Source organism: Macaca fascicularis, chromosome 1, assembly GCF_037993035.2.
Source record: "Macaca fascicularis isolate 582-1 chromosome 1, T2T-MFA8v1.1".
In the NCBI taxonomy this organism is placed as follows: domain Eukaryota; kingdom Metazoa; phylum Chordata; class Mammalia; order Primates; family Cercopithecidae; genus Macaca; species Macaca fascicularis.
This window is the reverse complement of record NC_088375.1, coordinates 5,159,930-5,185,055: the sequence shown is the minus strand read 5'-3', so window position 1 is coordinate 5,185,055 and position 25,126 is coordinate 5,159,930. Positions and strand designations below refer to the sequence as shown.

General features: G+C 39.8%; 1 long non-coding RNA gene across 1 annotated transcript; it reads left to right on the top strand.

Moving 5' to 3' along the window:
* Positions 1-8,927: 8,927 nt before the first annotated feature.
* Positions 8,928-17,706, top strand: LOC135968474 (uncharacterized). Its single transcript, XR_010583316.1, has 3 exons — positions 8,928-9,077; positions 13,477-13,667; positions 17,498-17,706. It is a non-coding gene; the product is annotated as an uncharacterized lncRNA (long non-coding RNA).
* Positions 17,707-25,126: the final 7,420 nt, after the last annotated feature.

Below are 25,126 nucleotides of genomic sequence, written 5' to 3'. Positions count from 1 at the left end.
CTGATATATTGATCTTTTATTTTGTCTCCTAATTATAATGGCTTTGAAACAAACAAAAATATACATGGGCTAACTGCCTTATTTTCTTTTCTGCCTCTTATTTTATTAAAGCATCTTAAATATCATTTACTTTGTGCTGTGTCCCTCTCCCCCCATTTTCCTCAAAAGCAGATTTTTAATTCTGAAGATGGTACCCCTGAAACACTATAAGGAAGCCCTGTTTTGATAAAATCAATAACAGTGAAGACAGCCATCTAACAAAACTTTAATTAGGGAATTCTCCTTCCATCTTGGAGTGCCTATAGTGTTGAATGTGATTTAAATACTGCTGGCCCCACTTGTATTCACCAGACAGTCTCCTGCTGGGGACGGTGCTGTGTCATTAAAATGGAGTCCACTGAGAGAGACAATAGTCACACGGTACAGAAGCATGAAAGCCATGGCAAGTATTTTTCAGCCTTATCTCAAGACGGTCATGTAATATGTGCTTACAGATTTGATTGATCTGCTCCATGAGACCCCTCTGCTTCTCCATGAGAGTTTGTGTTTGATTTCTCTGGACAATGGAGTGTGGTGGTGACAACCTGAGAACCAGGAACCAGGAGGCACAGAGGCCACCTCAGGTTCTGCTGCCTGTAGGCCTGGGACTTAAACGTGTCACCAACCCTCATGGAGTGACAGCTGCCATGGCTGAACGATTGGGGCTGATGAATGCACTTGAGGGCAGATGAGAAGGTACCCTCAAAAGAGCTCTGAGAATAGCACCAAGCTGAAGCATGTGTGCAAAGGGCTCTTCTGTTTTCTGGGGCTCCAGCCTCTCTCAAGGTTGATGGGTGGCTGCCTTCTCCACTCCGCCCCATCCTCCCTGCCCCGTCGGCCCCTCTCCTTGCCTGTTGTGGCAGCACTAAGCCATCATTCCCACTGGAAAATGACCTGACTCTGGTCTTCTTTGACCAACTCAGTATCAAAGACGCCCAACAGTGGACCTCATGGTCGCTTAAAGAGTTGAGAAGCCACCTCCCCACATCTTCAAGGGGCACAACAGACCTGGGCATTTTCGTGTAATATTTAATTTATTAGAATGACAAATATAAAAGCCTTGTTTCCTAAAGCCTTTTTTTTTCTTTTTCTGTGGAGACAGAATTTCACTATGTTAGCCAGGCTGGTCTCCAACTCCTGGCCTCAGGCAAATTCTCCTGCCTCTGTTCCCCAGGCTGGAGTGCAGTGGCGCAATCCTAGCTCACTGTAACCTCAAACTCCTGGCCTCAAGGGATCCTCCCCCATGAGCCTCTTCCAAAGCACTGGGATTGCGGGCATGAGCCACCTCGCCCAGCCCGTTGAGTAGTTTTTGACTGGCTTGAGTTGAAAGGACTAAATTCCCCTTAAACTATTAGTGCCATTTATGTTAATTATTAGTTTCTTTTAAGCATTTTAAACTGCAGTGATAAACTTAATACACTTAATTAGCTTTCTAAGCAACTCAAATATCTGCTCAGGCTTAAGTTAATAACCCTAACAAAGAAAACCTTCCAACGATTTTAAAGTTTTATAAATCCGGTTAAATTGGGAGTTATGAATATTGTGACTCTCAAATTCTATCAAGTATTCTAATAGTGTTTAAAAGTTAGTAAAATTATCTCATAACATTCAATTTACCACTTAAAAGTCTCAAAATCACACTTATAAAATTGTAGCTGGTAACTTGTGGAGCACGAAAGAGGTGCAGGGCCAAGGTGACCTGGGTTCTGGGTTGACAGAGACTATGTCTTACAAACAGCTGGAGTGTGTACATAGGACAGCAGGAGGGTGGTGGGGGCAGAGAGAGAGGCGGGAGGAATTCTGATTTACATGCAAATGTCGAGAAGTGTCTAGTAGGCAGCTGGAGATATGGGACTGAAGGTTGAGGTGAAGATTTCATTGTCAGAGACAGTGTAGGGAGAGGAAAAAGCAAAGGTCCAACTGAGCCCAGGACATTGGGAGCCCCACACAGGCTCATGATGGACCCAGAGAGGAAATCAGGGCAACAACTAACTCAGCCAGTCCACAGCTCTGGGCCCTGTGCTTTCAACCTTTTGGAGCGGAAAGGCAACACCAGAGGAGCTGTGGCTTACCTGGCACTTGCCATGGTCTTACCGTGTTATCTATGATGTCTTTAACTTTGGGGCTCAAGTTTCCCTCTCTGTGGGATTGAGATGATGATAATGGTTTCTATGGTAAGAAAAGAAAAGAAATTGCTATTCCAAGTCCAACTCATGTCTAAGGAAAATGGCTCTTTAAAAACAGAAATTGACTAAGCAGAAATAGGTCCGGGATATAGGAGTGGATACCAGGGAGGGGCTTGTAAAATCAAGAGGAATTTGGACTTTCTTGGGACTATTTGTGATCGTGGTGAGGAAGGGTTCAGGAAGGGAGGAAGGGGTGGAGAGAAGACCGGGTTGGCCACTGAGGCAGCCGTGAGCCACATTTGGCTACTGAGCTCTTGCAATGAGCTCAATAAGTGTGAAATATACATTGTGTTGAAAGACATTATGAAAAAAAGAATGTTAAAGAAAATCATTAATACTTTAAAATATTGATTACATGTTGAAGTTCAAGTTCCCAATATTGTATAAAATAAGATAGGTTAAAATCAATAAATTAATTTTTAATACCACTACCAGGAAATATTAAATTGCACATGTAGATTGTTTTTCTGTTGGATGGTGCTGGGTTACAGCTATTAACAAAAGGACAAATCCAATATGCCCTATAACAGAGTGGGTGATTTTATTTTTAAAGCACTGTGATGTCTAATATTCAGTTTGAACTTGTTTTGAGTCATAGCAAAGTAAACATCTTCTTTGCCTCCCTCCAGATCTTTACATAAGTCTATTCCATACTTAATTTGCTTTTTGTGAGTGCATTTTCTGGGAGCAGAAGTTAAGTTTCACCTATGGGTCTCTGGTACAGTCCAGTGAGAACACTTGTAGGAAGAGGTGATCATGAGAAAGACAGATTTCCTATACCAGAAATTCATAGGTTCATTGGGGAGGGGTTTTAACTTCTGCAGGATGAGGATTTGGAGCTCTGAGCCAAAATCATCTAAGTTTCAGGAGGTAGCAGCGCTCCTGCAGGCATCTGGGTGGCATCGTTTTGTAGGAGTTGTTAAGTTTATGGATGAGAAGTTTAGAAGGCACCTGGTCTAATCCATAGGAAAGATCAGCGACGACAGGATCCAAGCCCCCATGATGAGTGGGAGGAATTGCCTGCCCATCACTTTAACTATTATTGGCTGCCTTCTGGGACGCTCTGAGTAAGCAAGGTGGATGAGATTGGGGAAGGAATTACTGACCAAATGCAAACATAAATGTGGTGTGGGAGGCAGCAGAGCCTTTCTGTTAGAGCAGTTTGTGGTGTATACACCTCCTGTGTAGAGTTGATGTTTCCGCACTCATCCCCAGACACCCTCTTACTCTTTAGGACTAACTCTCAACCCATGGATTATTGAGGGAGGGAATATTGCTGTTGCTAAGACTCTAGGGTTTGATCACCCATGCCTTCTGTATCTCAGTTCCTATCCAGACACCTGTTACACATTTTTACAGCAAGCCTCACACTCACACAGCAGTAGTTTCAGGAGAAAAGACTTCTTGGAACTATTATAATATTTTGTCAAAGTCTGTCTCTCTCTCTCGTTCATTGGTGGCTCCATCCTTTTTTCCACCTTCTGGCTTTGAGGTGGCAAGAGAGGAAGATTCCATGAAGCTCACATTCCAACACTGGAGACAGCCTGGAGCTGTCAATGACCTCCCCATTTCCAAGCAGAAATCATCGCATGTAAGAAGGTACAGGTCCATAATCCCTCATCTGAAATGCTTGGGGCCAGATGGGATTCGGAATTCAGGACTTTCCAGATTTTGGAACATGGTGCGAAAATCATATAACATGACATCCTAGGAAGGCTTGGGGCAGCACTCATAAGCAAACTCATCAATGTTTCTGGAGCGAAACATATGAAGATTCACTCGGTGAAATAAATAAAGACTCCAAATAGCCTCATCTCAGTTCAGGAAAAGTTTTGATGCCAAATGAGTTTGTTCTTCACTTACGAAAACAAACAAACAAACAGACAAATCTCTTTGACTGTCAGAGCTCTTGGATTCCCTAATACAGAGGTGCAAATATGGGTACACCACCAATGCCAGGGCTCGGTTGGTGCTCAGCTGAGCTGGGCATGCCAATGTGAGCTTCAGTCCCACTAGCAATGCTCCAGTGGATTCTGCTGGCCCTAGAAAATCTTTAGTCTAACTTTGGTATATTTGAGAGAGTCATTAGCTGTCATGTAGTTAGCCAAAGCCTCTGAGAGTCTTCTGAATTTGGGTTCCCTAAACAGCCTGTACCCATCGCCCTTATGGAGGTCAGCCTAGGAATGTTTTCTTTTCTGCCTTCTACCTTGGAGTATTATGGAGAATCAAGAATTTGTATTCTTGGTGTTTGACTTCCAGGTAGTTCATGCATTTTTAAAGTTTTTTTAAGAGATGGGGTCTCACTATATTGCCCAGGCCGGAGAGCAGTGGCTACTGATAGGCACAATCATAGCACACCGCAGGCTTGAACTCCTGGGTTCAAGAGATTCAGAGCAGCAGGGACTACAGGCATGCGTCACTGCACCTGGCACTTCATTTCTATTTAACTAACACTTTAATTGCATGCACTATGTCAGTTACTTCTTTAAGACAGGGACAGTTATAATCTTCATTTTACGGGTTAGATAATGCCCAGGAGGGTTGAGGAACTTGCTCAAGGTCACGTAGGTAGTTAAGTGGTAGAGGAGGAATTAAAGCCACGAATCCACCTTCAGAATCTGTGCTGTTAAACACTATATCATACTCCCCTATGAAACAGTGAGTTTACAGAAGGTTAAAAAAAGGGTACTCATGGCCGGGCACAGTGGCTCACACCTGTAATCCTAGCACTTTGGGAGACTGAGGCAGGCAGACCACTTGAACCCAGGAGTTCGCGACCAGCCTGGCCAACATGGCAAAACCCCATCTCTACTAAAAATACAAAAATTAGCCAGGCATGGTGGTGCACTCCTGCAATCCCAGCTACTCAGGAGGTTGAGGCACAAGAATTACTGGAACCCAGGAGGTGGAGGTTGCAGTGAGCCCAGATCGTGCCACTGCACTCCAGCCTGGGCAATGGAGTGAGACTCTCTCTCAAAGAAAAAAAGAAAAGGTACATATAAGAAGAAAGTTTCTTTAATTTTTTTTTGAACCAGAAATAAATATGATTTACTCCTTCCAGAGAGTTAAACTGTACCTTGAAAGCATTAACTTTCCATCTGTGGTCACTTTCTTCGACCTCAAAATAAGATTCAATATAGATTCTTTGTTTTTAAAGAATTGAAAACTAAACAAAAGTTTATTGCCCCAACAATTATATATTTTAACAGAATAATTTGAAATTGAGTCATATTTATAAGGGTAAACTGAATTTCTAGAACTCAGGAATCATTTACATTATAAAGAACTTCCTTACTCTCTTCTGTGCATGAATAGACTTAAAATACAGCAATAACTATTATTGTTCACAATGCTATAGCTGTTACTTGGAACACACAAAGTGCTCTAGCATCACAAATTAATTGTTAATGAGACTATTGCTATTGAAGAGTTGTGTTGTTAGGAGGGAATATGATTGTTCCATAGAAAAGATGGTGTCTCCTATGTTGTAATCTTGGGTGGATAAGCAAAGCCCGTATCTGGCCAAGTCATGAGGTACCTCAGACTCCCCTTTCTGTTTTAGGTATGTTTGGACTGAACACGTTCAGGATGCAAGGATCAAAACATATCTTCCCAATGTTCTGGAAAAGGAAGATCAAATACACTTTGATTAGAAATCTATACTCAGCAAATCCATCTGTTTCTATACATTTGTACTTATTTTATCTCCATTTCTTACTAATGAAGTTTCACTTGGAAAATCCCAATCTTGCCTCCACTAAACTGGGAAGAAAAGAGATAGGGACGTGCTGAGGCTGGACTACCTGAAGGCATCGTGGTGTCCAGAGGGCTTGAGGGAGGCAGCAGCTCTAACACCTTAGAGCCTTGGGAACAGTCTCTGTGACAGCTACACTGAGAGGAAAAAGCACAGTGGGAGAGGTTGATCTCTTTCCACTGGGAGATTGATCTGCACTGGGTAAGTCTATTAATCCATAAAGCCTCTTCATCTCTACAGAGTCTGTGATTTCTAGTTTTCTCTAAAAGTCCTAGGCAAAACAGACATTTATGAATGGTATTAAGCAGGTACTATACTGCAGTACAAAACAAAAGCAAAAACAAAAAACAACCTCCACGTCTCAGTGACTTAATGGCTTTTCTCACTCCTGAGGTCCGCCGCAGGCTGGGTGACCCTCCCCGGCATCCGCCCTTCATGCTGTAACGCGTGCAGCTCTGCCGTCTCGGCAGGAGGTTTCCTTGACTGCCTTGGCAAGAGATGAGACGGCTGGAGCGTTGGGCGCTGCCTGTTCGATTCCAACCTGTAGGATTCACAGGTCCACAGTCCATCAGACAGAATTAGTCACAAGGCTCCACCTAAGGGAAAGTGGGTGGGCAACACTGTCACATTCGTCAGAAAGAGAATCATTTATGCAAAAATGAATAGGTTCCAACCCCTTTCTCTTAGGGTAAACTCAAGGAACTGTAGTGAGAGTGGTGTATTTGTTTGCAATATTATTATTTATAGATGCCAGGATGCATGAAAGTGCTAGAAGGCAGGGTGATGTTCTGTGTGTCTTGATATCCCTCATGCCTGCCGCAGTACATGGCATGTGAAAAAAAGCTCAACAAAGCCTTGACAACTAAACAAATGAATTAGGTATTCTATATCCTTCATTTCCCAAGGCATTTCTTTTCTTTTTTTTTTTTAATTGAGACGGAGTCTCGCTTCATCCCCCAGGCTGGTGTGCAGTGGCATGATCTCGGCTCACTGCAACCTCCACCTCCCTGGTTCAAGCAATTCTCCTGCCTCAGCCTCCTGAGTAGCTGGGACTACAGGCATGCGCCACCACGTCTGGTAATTTTTTTGTATTTTTAGTAGAGACGGGGTTTCACCATGTTGGCCAGACTGGTCTCAAACTCCTGACCTCAGGCAATCCGCCCACCTCAGCCTCCCAAAGCGCTGGGATGACAGGTGTGAGCCACCACGCCTGGCCCCAAGGTATTTCTTATTGCTCTTCCTTCCCGGCCCATGTTAGGTATATCACATCAATAAGGCATTCTGTATATCCAAATCACTTCTGATTTGCTGCAATTCATCTTGATGAAACTGGAAGCTTTGGTTCTGCAGCTTTGGTAGCAGTTAGGAAACTGCCAGCAAAGCGGTAGGAACCAAGCAAGGTGCATTTCAGTGTGAACTGAAATTGCTGCCATAGTTGGTCCCTTACCTGACTCTCTTTCCTAAGAAGCAAATTGGTCTTCAGATAAATTTTGCCTGTTAGATTCTTGGCCAGATCTTTAGCCAAACCAACCAGTAAGCCATACTTTGAATATCAAATGCCCTGATCACCATCAGCGGTTATGCTCCTGGCTATTTTTCTTATAATAGCAGTGGGCCTGTGTTAACCACACATTGTCTCTCCTTTGGTTCCCTGGGTGGCGGATGGCACTCCCCTTGTGAGGCGGTTTGGCCCTGCAGCCATGCCTGGATAATGGCGTATCTTGATATCTTGGCTTTGGACTTCTTAAAGCACACTCTCATGAATGAGCAAATGGTCCTTGGCCAGACTCCTAAAAATAACTTGTTTTGCCTGCTGCCTCGGCATCTGACTGCAAAGTTGGTGATATGTATTATTAAGTAAATGTGAATTTAACAAAAGTGTGCTGTGGTTTATGCACTATTAATCTTATGCTGTGCTTTGAAACAATGTCAGGGTTTCTATGGACTTTTTTGGGTTTACATCTGAATTTGGATATACCAGAGCACTGGGTTCTTTTACTTATCTCTGTGAAATCTTTTATGCAAGGGTTGGTTTTCTCCTCGAGGCCTGGTGTCATGCAACAGAAACTGTGTATGTGCATGGTCATATTTTCATCTGTGTGCAGGCTGCCCCCTTGGGGTTCGAACATTCGTATTTGCTGATTTTTCCTGCCATATACATTTAAGTGGAAAGAGTTTCATTTAGATGTAGAAAGGCCTGGAGGTGTGAGGAGGTGTAATTTTTCAGTAATGAGCTTAGTATGTATAAAAAGGTAATGGGCAGTTTTATAAGGACTATTTATAAACCACTGAAGGGGAAAAAAAGCACACTTCATTCTTGTTATTAGAATGAGGCAAACTAGATGAAAAGATTGTTCATTCCAGTTTAACTGATCTATATCAAAAGACTCAGAATAGATGAAAATCGGTATTTCAAAAAGACAGCAGGCTAAATAAAAAATTCCACACAATGTTCATCCCAAGTAGTCTTTTTTTTTCCTTTGTGTCTGTAGTTTGAGCACTGGCGATAATAAAGGAACCTGAAAAATGATAATCTCATTTTTTAGTTATTTGATAGTCTCATAACTGTAATCCAGTGTTTTGACATTGACCGGCCTCTTGTTTGAAAGTATCTTTGGTTACAGACCAGGTTGTTCTGAACTGGAAATGATCTACTTTCTGGGTTTTCTAAAGAAAAAAACTTAGGCATATTTAATAAAACTCTAACCACTTATTTACCAAGAAATGCATTAATTCTTTTAATGGTGTTAAATGAGTATCCAGACTGTTACGGTTTTTGTAGTTGTTAATAGCCCACCTGCACTTACTCAGTCTTTCTTTTTTTGAGTATTCATATGTTCACAGAAACTCAGTCCAGATGGTTAGGAATTAGATAAGTTGTTTAAGACAGTGGCACGTTATAAAGATACCCAGACTAGTCCCTGCCTCTTAGGGGTGGGGACAGAGACTGCAGTGAGGTTCAGCATTTCACTCATGATCACACAGTCACTGGTGACTGAGGACATGAATTTAGTCTTTTCAGATCAAGCTGGTGACCAAAGTCTGTGACAACTGCATTCAAAGCCTCAAGTAACAATATGCTTCGTTCAACTGCAGAGGTAAGCCAGGACAAGGCTTCTTGATCTTTGACGAGTAATGGCTTCAACAGGGAGGCTTTAAAAGGCACATATCCTCAGATCCCACGCCAAGACCCTACCCTTGGAGATTTGGGTTCAATAAGTCTGAGGTGGGACCCTGGTATCAGTATTGTGGGAAAAGCCCCCAGGCGATTCTAATGAGCTTTAAAGGTTGTGAATTAGTGATCGAGGCCCATGGTCAGATCTACAAGCCTGGATACACGGAGAACGGTTTGAGGGAAAGAGGGGATTAGTCTAGTTCTGCCTCCACGCCAGAAGGCACAGGAGGGCTGACGGACTCCTGATGGTTTCCTGCAGCTCAGAGCCACGGTCAGGCAGCTGAGCAATCCCTCCTCCTTCCCTAAGCCACAAACCTCTGGCAGATGCTTGGTGATTTCCTTATGGTAGACGCGAGGGGAATAATCACACCCTTACATGTTAGGAACTTTATCCTCTACATCTCTTTAGAGATGCTAGGCTTCCCTGTGGGCTGCAGGGCTAGGCATTCTCAGGCAACCTCTCATTCCTCACCAGAAATGAAGACCACCCCCAGCCTCTCAAGTCACCCTCTTCGTGATCTTCTTCTCTCAGTCCTGTGGGGTCCTGGTCATTCACATTCATGGTTCAAAAGCTATTTCGGTGCCTGCTCTGTGCCGGGACTGTCAGACATGTGACCCCAGTAATCCCAAACCCAAACAACCCCCACATGGGGCTTTCTTGAAACATGCAGAAAACAAATCAAAAGTCTTTTCATGTATAACTTCAAATTGTTTCCTGGTTTTAGAAAAGCATTTTTGTACCATTTCATCTTGTACCCTAAATAAACATCAATACTTCAGATTTTAGTTAATAGAAAAATTTTAAATTCATTTTTGTATTTCCAGTGAACAAGCCAAAGTGTTAAATCTTGCTTCATTTTCCCCCTAGGAAATAGGCAAATCTGCTAAAATTTACCTTCTGCCTATCATGTGCTTCAAATCTCTGAAAAAGAGCTGAACTTCAAAAATCAAACCATCAAAGGAAATAACAGTGAACAGTAACAACATCTTCTGGGCAGTTCTGAAAATAGAGACTCTAAAATTTTTATACAAATGCAAGAAAGAGTCTCATGATAAAATGTGATGGATAATAACTTGCCTTATGATGCAGGCCACAAACTCATTATTAAGCCGAAATGGAATTTTAAACATTATTCCTTTTGCATCTATTATTTTTATCTCAATCATGTTTCCTGAAATGGATTGTCTTTGGTAATTGTCCAGAATTTGTGGGAAATGTTGGTTCAATAAAACCATCATGATTGATTTTTTGGAGGAAAATAGAATTCTATCTATATATCTGTCTGTCTGACTGTCTGTTTTTGAAGTGTCTAACCCTGTTAAAAAAATACCCTCAATGATCTTATTTTGCACAAGTATCAGGTAGGTTATAATAACAATAGCCTACAAAATATACAACAGTAGTATAAAAGGAAATGGAAAAGCTCTGTCTGCCTCAATGATCCATTGTTGTCTCCAGCAATATGCTCACAGACTACCAGTTAAGTGAAATTTTTTTTTTTTTTTTTTTTTTTTTTTGAGACAGGGTCTTGCTCTGTCTCCCAGGCTGGAGTGCAGGGGCACAATCAGTGCTCACTGCAGCCTCTATCTCACAGGCTCAAGCGATCCTCCTGTATCAGCCTCCCAAGTAGCTGGGACCTCAAGTGTGCACCACCATGCCCAGCTAATTAATTCAAAAAAAATTTTTTTTTAGAGATGAGGTCTTGTGATGTTGCCCAGGCTGGTCTCAAACTCATAGCCTCAAGTGATCCTCCTGCCTCAGCCTCCCAAATAATACTTGACAATGATGCTAAACCCTGAATAGAGAAATTATAAGCATGAACCACCATGCCCTGCTTTATTTATTTATTTATTTATTTTTGAGATGGAGTCTTGCTCTGTCGCCCAGGCTGGAGTGCAGTGGCATGATCTTGGCTCACTGCCAACTCCGTCTCCTGGGTTCACACCATTCTCCTGCCTCAGCCTCCCGAGTAGCTAGGACTACAGGCGCCTGCCATGACGCCCAGTTAATTTTTTGTATTTTTAGTAGAAATGGGGTTTCACCATGTTAACTAGGATGGTCTCGATCTCCTGACCTCATGATCTGCCTGCCTCGGCCTCCCAAAGTGCTGGGATATAGAGCCCTATGGAAGCTTTTCTTAATGTCCTCTATAGATGTTCAAAAATTACACCTCATCATGAGAAAAACACACAAACAAAGAGGAAAGGCAGCAGTAAGAACAAGAAGAACAGCAGCTGGCCAGGGCTTGAGATTAAAGCCACACCATTTTGGAGAGCTCATCTTCCATTATTAGAAATGTTTGAGTCTTAGATGCTTCAATATTAAGATGATGTAAGAAGATGATTTTGTGACATAGTGAGTTGTATCCTTGAGCATGTGGCCCTTGTTAAGTGGGCCTTTAGAAAATAAATTTAAAATGGGGATATTGGAAACTATATTTTCTGTTTATTTACTAGGTAAGAGAAGGCTATGCTCTTGTTTCTTCTTTCTGGGAATACAGCTAGACTAAATTTCTCAGACTCTCTTGCAGTTAATTTTGGGCCACACGACAGAGTTCTGGCCAATAACATGTTAGTAGAAGTGTCAAATGCCACCCTAGGCATGGATCATGTTAAATCTCCTTGTATATAATCTTGTGTGATACCTATTTCTATTCTGTGGGGACTTGGGAGGCCATATATGGAAGATGATTGGAGTCTCCGATGGCCGAGATGGGAAAAGATTGGTCTCTGAATAACTGCATGGAACGGAGGGTCCCACATTCTTCTCCCACCCAACGAGAACACACTGGGCTTGTCTATCCTCAGAAATAAACCTTTCTGCCCTTTGATCAACATCTCATTTTCCTCACCCCTGGTAACTGCCATTCCGTTCTCTACTTCTATGAGTTCAACTTTTTAGATTCCACGTATAAGTGAGATCATGCAGTATCTGTCTTTCTGTGTCTGTCTAATTCCACTTAGCGTGACAGCCTTTCGGTTCATCCATGTCACAAATGACAGGATGTCCTTTTTAAAGGTTGACTAGTATTCCACTGGACACATACCATGTTTTCTTTATCTATTCATCTGTTGATGGACACTTAGATTGATTCCATACCCGGACAATTGTGAATAGTGCTGCAATGAACATGAGAGTGCAGGTATCTCTTCAACATACGGACTTCATCTCCTTTAGATGCATACCCAGGAATAGGAGTGCTGGATCATATGTTAGTGTTATTTTCATTTTTTTAGGGAACCCCCCGCACCCTCCGCCACACAGTTTTCCATAATGGCTGCACCCATGTATATTTCCACCAATGTTGATTTACTTCTTATAGAAACGAAGTTGGGAAGGATGCAATCCTGGGCTGGTATGGTAAATTTAGGAAGTCATTAAATTAAGAAGCTTCCTCCAACTCTCCTCTCCAGCCTCCTTGTAATGTGGCTCTCAACCTTGTGGTCCATCAAGTCAGCCCAAGCTCCAACCATCACATCCATATTCCAGACAGTGGAAAGTAACCAAGAAGAAAGGGTCAAAAGGCATATACACGGTCTTTTAAGGAGGCTTCCTGTAAACTGCACAGAACACTTCCACGTGCATTTCATTGTCCAGAATTTGTCATAGGGAGCTATCTAGCTGCAAAGAAAGCTGGGAAATGTAGTTTTTACTTGGGGGCAGTTATGTACTTGAGAGTTTTGTCACTAAAGAAGAAAGGGAGAACAGCTATTGGGGTAGGAGAGCAGAAGACTTTGCTATAGTTAATAACTGCAAGCTTCTTACTGTGAGGGAAAAATCGGCTTATATAAAATACAATTGTAGACACACACACCTGTGTTCATGTGCACACTTCTTTGTTTATACTTTAACATGTGTAACATATATAGCTTGCCATTTTCACCCTAGTCTTAGCCCGTCAGAATTCCTCTGTAGTCAGTGAACTAACTATTTTCCAGTGTTTTGGGCATAAACGTAACTCTACCTGATGGCAAAAGAAAAATAAGGATACTTTACATTTTGTGTATCAGCATGCATAGAAATACAGTCATGAGCCACATAATGGTGTTTCGGTCACCAATGAACTGCAAATATGATGATCACATAGGATTATGAGCTTAAAAGTTCCTATCACTTAGTGACATAGCCATTGTAATACCATAGCACAATGCATTACACACATTTACAGTGACGCCGGTATGAACAAACCTACCTGTGCTATCAGTTGTATAAAAGTACAGCACATGCAATTATGTACAATAAATAGTACTTGATAATGATACTAAACGATGTCATTGATATATGTTTTTACTACGCTATACTTTTTACTATTATATTTTAGAGTGTATGCCTTCTACGTATTAAAAAAAAAAAAAAGTTAACTGCAAAGCAGCCTCAGGCCAGTCCTTCAGGAGGTGTTCCAGAAGAAAGCACTGTCATCACAGGAGATGACAGCTCCACGTGTGTTACCCCCCCGAAGACCTTCCAGTGGAAGATGGTGACACGGATGATCCTGACCCTGCATAGACCTAGGTGAATGTGTGTCTTTGTGTCTCAGCATTTCACAAAAAAAAAGTGTAAAAAGTAAAAAATAAATTTTAAAAATAGAAAAAAGCTCATAGAATATGGATAGCAATATTCTTGTGCAGCTGTACAATAAATACGTTTGTGTTTTAAGCTAAGTGTTATCCCAAAAGAGACAAAAAGATTTTAAAAAAATGAAAAGTTTACAAAGTAAAAAAGTGACCGTAAGCTAAGGTTAATTTACTAGTGAGGAAAAAAATATTTTTAAATAAATTTAGTGTGGCCTAAGTGTCCCGTGTTCATAGAAAGTCTACAGAAGTGGCCAGTAACATTCCAGGCCTTCACATTGACCCATCCTCACCCACTGACTCACCCAGAGCAACTTTCAGTCCTGCAAGCTCCATTCATGGTACGTATCCTATACTGGTGTGCCATTTTAAATCTTTTACACCTTATTTTTACTGTTGAGATACACAGATACTTACCATTGCGTTACAATTGCTTACACTATTCAGCCTAGTAACATGCTGCACAGATTTGCAACCTAGGGCAATAGGCTGCACCTGATAGCCTAGGTGTGTAGTAGGCGATTGCATCTGGATCTGTGTGAGTGCAGTCTATGATGTTTACACGATGGCAAAATCGCCTAAGGATACATTTCTCAGCACATACACCTGTCACTAAGTGATTCATGGCCGTAAGTAATTACATGTATGTGTCAGTATAACACGCTCTGCTACTGTTTCAATGTAAGCACGGCAAGTATTATGCTCATCCTATTGGATTTACGGATGGATATTCCCTATTCTGAGTCTGTTGATACCAGTGCATGTGTTTGAGTGAATGGCAAGAACTTGCTATACCTTCCATTTCTATAGTGCCTACTACTTTATAGAATTGTGGAGACATCCTGGTAGAATAAATATAAAACAGATAAACTGTCTTTACATTGGATGTGTGGTACATACCGTTCTTTATCACGTTTCCTGTGTACTCTATTTCACGGGCACATAATATACACACCAAATTTCCTCCCTATTTTCTACAACATCAAGGACAATGCCCTGCCCCCATGTAATATTATATTATTTTGTTTTAAAATTGCATCTTCTCTCATTCCCCACCCACCTGTCCGGATACACTCCAACATCGTATTTGGCCATGCTACCACACCCCTAATATAACAGCATATGGCATGTTTCAAACCAAAGATTTAGGATTTTCAGTACCCTCAGCGATCAGGTGTTGGAAGCGTCCAAAAAGTGACCTCTAGAAAACTAGGGCTACATGGTTTACATTTTACACTGTCTAAATGCTTTACAAAGGACTATCTCTTAATCTCCCACTAACCCTATCATTAAAGTGCACGCTATCATTGTCATCCCTGTTTTTACAGAAGTGGAAACTAAGCCTTGCCTAAGTTAAAGTACAGTTACATAGCTAGGGGCAGCCTGACGCCAACTGCAGATGGTCTGCCCCCAAAGCCCACGATTCGAATCACGACGCCATGATTCAGATCATCAGCATGGCCCCTGACGGTCGGTATCCAGGGTCCCCACAGAGAAGCTTTGCCAGCCACACACATTTGGGGAGCACCGCTTTGTACAGCGTGCTCTGCTCAGACACAATCCCTCTCTGGGAAGGCCTGCAGTCTGGTTAGGAAAATAACGTGATCATATAAAATGACTGGAATATCGAATACCCTATCCACAAGAACCCACTGATCTCCAGGCTGAGGCGGGCTCGTGACTGCAGAAGAATTAAGAATCGTAGGGGTTCGTGGCTGCTGACATACTGTTGCAGACCACCTTCCCTCACTATGAAAGATGCAGTAGTTTGAGGCAAAGGTTTTTCGGGGTTTTTTTTTCTTTCCCAGGCAAATCGTGTCTTCCCATGAATTAACCACCAGCCATTTTCATGTGCACTCACTCATCCCCCTGCCACCCTAGTCATTTATTTGCAATCACGTTCGCATATTCTGGGCACTGGAAGTTGGTTCAGTTAACAAGGAAGAAGGAAACTGATAAAGATATTGTTAATGGATCTCTTTGTGCATAAAAAGAACTCCCATCTTCCCTCCCACATGCTGTCCTGAATTCCCCTTTTCCTTCTTCTCAAAGTTTTACTTTTTCTCGGAATGTCTGTGTGTGCCATATGACAGTGATTTTCTGCGGTAATTGCTTTATTCTTCAATAAGAACCTTTACAATAGCAAACTCCTACAATACTTATGTGTAAATTAGGGCTGTTCCAAGGCAAAAAATTGAAACTTGCACGTCGTCATTTTTGATAAATTTTTAAAAATTCCCCTTGAATGTGAGAATATTTGTCTTGTGCCAAAAAAAAAAAAACCATTAATTATTTTCTGCATCTAGAGTTTCATGCATTTGGGTTTACATTACAGGATCTCACAGAGAATAGATCATTAATTCATTTCAACAGAGTCAGCTTACCAAGAAAAAGTGTGTTTCGTTCTGCTTTATACAAAAGTCGAGTACGATTCTATAGAAATGCAATTTTACAATTAGAGTGCTCTTGGGCTTATGAACAGTGTTCATAAGTCGGCTGGCTGTGGAGGGTAGAGGGTGGTTGCGTCCCCAAACAGCAGGGCCCAGCACGAGGGAAACGCCACACACCTTCTCTGAGGGGCCCCAGAAGAAATGATCGCGGTAGCAGTAGCTTTATTTTGCTCACTTGCAATAGCAACAACAAAATGATGCCACAGACGAAAACTGTCATGTCCCACCCGCTCCATCTGTCCTGTGCTGTGCACCCTCATTCTACAAATTAATCTTTCACACATTTTTTAACAAAAAAGTGTTCATGTTATAAAAGAAAAAAAAAAAACAAGGAAAACAGAAAAGGCTGTGTAGAAAATAAATTAAATTTAAATTTGATGGCAGTTATGACTTTTTTTATTGACTATAAGAGCAAACAGTCACATCAAATTGGTGCCACTGGCATATAATTAAAACTACAGGGCACCCTTAATGATCTCTGACAATGATCGCGTGTGTTTTTTTTAAATATAGCACGCACATTTTGTCCAATTTGGGCTCTTTTTTCCTGTTGCTTTTGTCCTCTTTCTGAGTGGATATTATTCATGAACTGAGTCTTTATTATCTATTTGGCCATCTGCATAGCATTGGCCATAGTCCCCTGTATTGTAATTTTGAGTGAAAATAAGGACTGCTGGAGATTGCAACACTAAAAATAAATAATAATAACAACACGCTTTAAGAACTCAAAAGTAAAAAACATAAAGAAAAACATTTGGGCTGGAGGTGAGCTTTGGAGGTACGTGGCTTGAAGGTGGGGGTGAAACAAAAATCATTCCATTCCCTCATTCAGCATAATAGAAGCTGGATATTCACTCTGACCAAACTACCATCTAGTTGCCTTGATAAGATAATATGCAATTCTGAAAGCGATGCTTCCTCATGCTGGATTGTCTTTGAAAGAAAACAAATATTTGTTCTCTTGCTTCAGAAGTCCACAGACTTCTTCGTGGAGGGACAGCCAGTAGCACAGCCTCCTCTGGCTATCAAGATTTTAGCCACTGAATATTCATCTTTACCACGTATTAGGTCCCTTGCTTTTAGTTTAGTGAAGGCAGATTTTTAAAAAAGTTAAAATAATAGAACATATTTCCAATTAAAAAAATATGCGTGGGGGAAAATGAGCTGAAAACTAGTATAATTGTTTTATTTCTAAAACGTTGTCTAATTTTATTTGGTTTCCTCCATTCTTCCCCCCAACCCTTTGGATCTTTTCTTTTCTCTCTTTCTGAAATTCTTTTCATCAGGGTTTACTTGCCTTTATTTTCTTTCCACTTGTCAGATCTTCCCTGCAGCCTCTGGAAGGCCATCAAACCAGCTGATTGAAAGATGAATATGAGTTAGCAAAGAAACATCTTCCTGGACAGAATAAATATGCAAGACTATAATATATGAGAAGAACACTTTTGTTTCAAGTGAAAATATACAGTATTCTATTTGTTTTTTAATGTTCTTTGATTTTTCTTTTTTGCTTGTAGTTTATTCCTATTAAACTTGAGGAATATTCAATTAAAGCTTTGCTTCCTCTCTCTCTCTTTCTCACGCTTTCTTTCTCTCTTTTTCATGCACACAAACTGCTTGAGCTCACTACCAAAGCAGAATGAATTCTGTCAATTATCTCATTATTTAGAAAATGAGTTATTTACTTGCATTGAATTATGGTTTAAAATAACTTTCTTGTTGTATTTCTCTTTCCTTCCAAAATTGGTTCATGTATGTATACAGTAATAACCTGAATGGCATAAAATTTTCAAATTTGGAAAGTTTGAGCTAATCACTTTAATATCCATATTGATTTACCTAAAAATAATGAAGAAGTTCTAAAATCAAAAGAGATAACCCAGTTTCCAAAATAGCCCATGTGTACTTGCTCATGGTGGATAAAATTTAGGGCATATGTATTTATTTATTTTCATACCTATTTAACTACTATAGAGAGGGTATGCTGGTCATTTTTAAAAATGATTAAGAGTTAATTTATAGCTTTTAAGACTAATTTAATGACAAATATTCCAATAGCCCCATAATACTAAACTTTTGTATCTAGCATTAATGTTAATTTTAATTATTATATGTTTATATATTAATATTATATCCGTTAGTTACCTCCATGAGATCTGCAGAAAATAAAAATGCAATGATATTTTACACAACTGTTTTAAGCCACATCATTCCATTTTCTCTAAATTGATGTGATAATCATTGATATTTTAAAACCTTATCCAGATGTGCGTTTAATAATACAGTACAGATTTCTCTTTAACAAACTATATTTCAAGTCTGATTCTCTAAAACAAAAAATTCCTCCCCCCAAAAAGCAAAATCCATAGTCTAGAGTATGCACAATTGAGAGTCAAAATTTCCACTCTTTTAACATAAGAATAAAGTGATAAAAAAAAATCATGTCCTTAAAAATATTCTTTTAGCAATCTGATATAATACGAATACTTTAAATAATACTAAAAGACATTATACTTGTGTGAAATGGTCTGGGCCAATATCACATGCCTCAGTCATTCCTTTGTATTGGTCCTCTAGCCCCCACCTCCTGCTAAAGTATTATATCAAATGTTATCTGATACTAAACATTAACTCTTAACCATAGCTTACAACTGCCCTGAGTTGAACTAGAAATTCCAAGACAGAATAACAAATGGGGCCTCTCTCTCCACTCACTCTCATTCTGTGGGAGTTTTAGAGTTGTTTAGGAAAGCAGGATTTGAAGAATGACATCCTAGCGTGCTTAGGTAAAGTATGTTCATTCTAGAATATTTCTGTAGCTGTTCGTAAATGTCACAGACTGATCATCTCAGAAGCTGTGTAAGAAGAAGGGATCTCAATCAAATGTCTGACCAGATCCCTCCTTATGGCCGTAAGAGTTTAATTTTCATTTAAACAACAATAAATACAGGCATAAGGGTTTGAGATGAATTATGTAAGCCCCTTAGCTACAACCATTACATTCTGCCACCCAGTGAGCTGCTGTTCTCACTTTGTTTTATGGGTTCTGCATAGCCTGTGTTATTATATCTGCCAAATAAAACCCAGCAAACCATGCAAATGAAAATATAATCTTTTATCTCTCATAGTCACCGGATGTACCCAAATATATAATTTTATCGATTCCTCTGCACCAAATGTACTGCTATTAGGACCCTACTGTCTTAATAGGACCTACAGAAAGGGAAAACATTTCTTGCTTGGAGGTATCTTCATTTATATCCACCAATAGCATATGTCTGCAGTTGAGGCTGCACTTGAAAAGTCAGGAATAATTCCTTTCATTATATTTTTAGCTCGTTTATGTGGTTCGATGGAGATCATGGATGCATCCTCAAGGATAAACACCCAAATGACTGTGCGTTTTCAAAGCATGGCAGATTCTAATTTGTTTAAAAACAATAGAGTTTTTTCTTTTGATTTCAGAGTGGCCTAAATATCTGAAGAAAAATGACTTAGTGAATTGTCGATGAACTAGCTCTGCAACTCACCAATCTTAATTTGGGGACTTGGACAAGTCACTTAGCCATTCCATTTCAACATTCTCCTCCAAGTAATGAAAATAACAACACATCTTATGCCTATAAGCGATGTTTGAGGAATAACTCACCTCTAAAATGCCTCAAGGATGAAAAACCTCTTCTATATCCTAGAGAATTGCTATGCTTCTCCCAGGAGTAAAGTCTCTACCATATCCATCTGGGGATATTTCTAGGTTGGGTCAGAGTGCACCCCAAAAAAGTAAATATATGCTTTTCTGGTAGTCTACATAATAAGCTCTCCTTCATCCCAAGTTTAAAGCGAGCAATTCAACATGTAAAGCATTGCTATTCCTGCTAGCCTTGGAAAAAACAAAGGTGTAAGTTATTTCTTTTCACTATCTCCCTTCCCTTCTCCCCTCTTTCCCTTCTCTTTTCCTTCTCTGCTGCCCTCTCCCTTCCTTCCTTCTGTTCTCTCCCTCCCTCCCTCCCTTCCTAGAATATTTCTTGAACGCTTATTATGTGCCAAGCACCATTCTAGGTGCTAAGGATATTATCATAGAAAGAGTCCCCATCCTGAGGGAGCTTACATCCCACCAAGGAAGATAGGAAACAAAAAACAGAGGCCGGGCGCGGTGGCTCACGCCTATCATCCCAGCAGTTTGGGAGGCCGAGGCAGGCAGATCATGAGGTCAGGAGATCGAGACCATCCTGGCTAACAGAGTGAAACCCCATCTCTACTAAAAAAATACAAACAAATTAGCTGGGCGTGGTGGCGGGCGCCTGTAGTCCCAGCTACTTGGGAGGCTGAGGCAGGAGAATGACGTGAACCAGGGAGGCGGAGCTTGCAGTGAGCCGAGATTGGGCCAGGGCACTCCAGCCTGGGCAACTGAGCAAGACTCCTTTTCAAAAACAAAAAAAACAAAAAAACAAAAAACAAAAAAACAGAGTGGGTATCTTTGACAATGGGAATTTTCCTGGTTCACTTTATCAAAGTAGTTCAAGAGTGCTTCCTTCCAATGCTAGTTCATGCATCTGGTGATGAGCCAGGCCAGATGTTTTGTACAGAGGCTGATGTAATTCCAACCAGGCCTGATGCATGATAAGGATTCAGTGGCTGTTAAAGGAATGAATTTATTTCTGAAATGTGATTAGTTAGGTTAACATATAATTCAAATTACTCAATGAAATGTCAACACATACCTACAATTTCCCTATAAGGTCAACCTAAAACTACGCAATGAATGTGCTATGAAATTCTTATCTCTATTAAGAAAAACCTAGTTCATATTAAGCCAATCTTACCAGAAAAACCAGCCAAACTAGTGACTTAGGTATATGAGTGTGCATGTGAGTACACACACACACACACCTTGCCTTGATTGTAGCAACCTCATGTCTAGAAAGAGTTAAATGCTGAGTACAGCCTACATTATTTTTTAAAAATTCTTTATTCTTTTATCAAGTGATCTCTTGGCAAAATCAACTGAGTATATTCTAGTCTTCTTTACTTTGGGGCCAGCTATTTCATGAAGTATTATTTAAGAATAATTTGCAAGACAAAAAATAGTGCCATACATCAGCAGAGCCAGGAAGAAGTATTCACATCTCTGCTTTATTTACCTTGCTGCTGCCACCACCAACTCTGCCAGCACCATCGCCACCACCATGGCCTCTACCATAGATCACTTCCCACTGGGATCTTTCCTTCTCTTTCCCCTTCTTCCATTTTCCTTCTTCTGTACTGTCACCATTTTCTCACCATTCTTCACAGCCCTCCCGTCCCTGTAAAGCTCTTGTCCCATATATTGCTCTACTCTGTCATTTGTCTCTGTCTAAAATGCCCTATTGTGCATGTGTCTCTGTCACGCAGTCTCTTGTCCCCGTGTGTTTTAGTGAGCCTGTGTTCCTGCATCTGTCCCATATCCCAAGTGCTAAGGTACGGCATGGCATTGCAGACCAGTTGTGAGTCCGGTTTCCTTTTTTGAACCCCAATTTTTTTTTTTTTTATTTTTGCCATGACCTTGCTGAGCAGCCTCAGTTGTATAAAGTGACTTCAGAGTAATGGGTTTTCAGTTAAACCATGTGACAATGCATTTATGTACAGAGACAGAGAACAAAGAAAGCTTCCAGGCCCCTAGAAGGAATGTGAAATGTGCATTCTCTGAGTTCATATTCAAGAACCACTTTTCCTATTGTCTCCCATAAAGCTATTACTGCAGCTTCAATTTAAAATGCTTATTTTTACTGAGTTTAATTTAGATACACATTTGCATTGTAAAATGGGTACTTCAAAAATAATCATTTTAGTCTTAGGCATAAATGCTAGTTCTTTGTAAGAGAAGTAACTTCCTGAGTTGCATGTTATTGCTAAGGGCGAAGTAAATTTCTGGAGTGAGATTTAACCTTCTGTCTGCTCTTATTACCGGGAATAGTTTGAATTTGGTACGTATCAAGACTTTTGTGTTAAATTTATAGAATTTCTTTATAACCAAAGAGTTGTATTAAGACAATTTTATCTTATTACAGTAGTTAGGATTGGTAAAAACTTATTAGGCATCAGCAACATATTAGTCACTGAAAGAAAAATGAAATCTCATCTTTGTCCAGTGGATTCACAATGACATTTATATATACATAATGAAGATATAAGAGGGAATGATACTATTTTATGTATTGTTGGCACCTAGCACATGGTGGAAATTTAACAAGAACCATGATAATGCAGTTTCCTTAACATATACTAAGTTCTTAGTAAATAACTTCTAGATTTATCATTTTCCTTTCTGCTGGTTTAAATCCAAGAAGGTGCTGCCTTCAAGAGTGAAGCAAGCACAAAAGGGAAGGAAAAATCTCTGCCTGGAGGAGAATGCAGACAGACATGCTGTTTGTGTCTTTGGGTCTGAAGCACAGCAGCTAACACACAGTAGGTGTGAGGCATCAATATTATCTGGTAACCTCTCTTGTTCTGTTCATTTCACCTTTTCTAAGTTCATTTGCAACCTGAATTTCTACAGACTCCAATTTAAGCAACTTAATACAAGTGAGAGTATTAGCATTCAAATATTTAGAAGTTTTATCCTCTCATTTTGAACAAAACAACTTCTATTTACTAATATTGTACAACATTTTAGCACAATTGATACCCCTGAAGACTTCCATTATTGAAGAAGAGGTTCTGAATATCAAAGGTTCATATTAAATCCTTCTTCAATAGAATTTACTCATCTGGAAGTCACATGTTTAGTTGGGTTGTTTTAAATGGTAAATCTTAAAAAGCCCACAGATGAAATGAGTGCATCTTTTAACGATCCAAAGCAATGCAGCCTTCGACACCACAGATTAACTCCAACATGTGGTATTTGAAGGCATGGGATTTTTAAGGATGGTAGACTTGCCTTTCGAAATTTGTTTTGTTTAGGATAGCCTTTAAATAATTTTTAACTGATTGAACTCCCACCAGTGAATGACACAAAGGCATTCTGTGTAGCAAGGAAGCCAGCCAGCCTGGGGTTCAAAAGTGGCCTGGGATTATATACAAAGTGAATGATGAATATATTTATAGCACAAAGTTAACTAGAAAAGGCATCATTGTGTGCATGTTTTTCTTCCATATGCTGTAAGGTATAATGTATTTTATGGGGAGACTGGAGGAGATAGAGGGGAGAGAGAAAGAATGAAAAGAGGGTTGTGAGTTGGGTGGTTACTGAAATACCTCCTTGATTTTTCCTAAATTATTTGAAGTGGCCTGTCTTAGTCCCAACCAAGCTTGAACTATTGGCCTCCTTCAGCCATTATGCTGTCTGTGAAAGCACTGATTTACAGTAAGCAACAAAAAACTGGCTACACAGGAAAAAGAGTTTTAGGGAGACTGTATCCTTTGCTCCTCTCTGTCCTTAAGCCTCAGCAGGTTTGAATCACTGGTGTAGGTTCATTCTGCTTTCATTGGTATACCACCAATGCCTGCTGCAAACCTGCTAAGGACTTTTCATCAAGAGTTTATAACATTATTTCTGTCTCCAGGGCTGAGAATCAGGCTGAATTATCTCCAATTTAGGGCTTACCACAGTTTAGGAATTTAATAAATAGATTCAAGTATCATAGAATTTATAACCCAGGGAACGATTTGACATAGAATGTGCTTTGCAGAATTATATTTTATAGATAAGATTAGAATATATTATAGAGAATTATAAATGCATAAAATACGTATTTTAAGAAAGATGCTATATAAAACATGCTCCCTGTCCACTTTATTGTTGTGATGTGTGTTCTGGTTTGTTCATTTACTTTTTTAAAATCACTGTCTCAACTGCATTTCAGTGTTTCCTTTTCCCTTTAGACCATATCAACCTGTTCATTTCTACATGCCAGGAGAGAGACAGACACAGAGAGAAAAAATCTAAATAAGTTCATAGAATTTCATGTATGCTCTGATCTTGAAAATGAGTGGGCTTAACAGAAGCTTGAACAAACTTTCCAGTTTAGTGTCTTTTTCCTCTCTAGGTTCAAAATCAGTTTGACCTCTACTTACATTTTATTAGATTTTATAGTTATTATATTATCAATATAATACCTTCAAATACCTGCTATTTTACTATTGTTTGCCTCCCTAATTTTTAAAGAAAAATTCCATTCCTATAGGAAATGAATACATTTAGAAAACATCAATATCCAAAAACTAGTTTCCAAGATAACTTTTTCAATGTGACCTATTGCATAAAGTGTAATAAAAACACTGAGGTTTTTCAGAGATTTGAGCTGTGGTTCACACTTAAAAGTCAGACCTTCATTTTATGGAGTTGCTCATCAAATTAAATTTTATTTGATCCATCAACATTTTATACTATTAAATTGTTATTAGTTGAAATGAATATGTTATTAGCACATAAAACTTGTTCCCTGGCAAGGAGGATTCATTTGTATCACTCTTAATTTCAGGACACCTAGGAAAGTATGGATTACCTGGAACTGTACAGGATTGGATTCCTCCCGAGAGAAAGTATGGTATCTTTTCCCAAGAGCTTAGAATGTATACTTTTTGCCCTTTTTTCCCCCCACTGTGGGGGGCGGGAGAGAAGTATAGATTATTAGCTAAAAAACAAACAAAAAAATGACAAACTCTGTCAAGTAGCTTTGTGTCATGGTAATTTGCTAAGCCTGTTATATCGTGGTAAACACCCTACTTTGAGGTGCTTACTTGAGGGGATATTTAGACTTTTACTTATTACCTTCCATGGTTCCAATGGGCATTAAATAAAAATAGTACTCATTCTGTACTACGACTCCTGTGATACCAGCCTACTTTTATTTACAATTTTCATGGTGATAACTTTCCAAAGGATTAAAAGTATCATTTGTACGATAAGTTTATAAGACAGTTTAAAACAAAGAGAGTAAAAACAATTTATTTAAATATGAAAAAAAGGGCA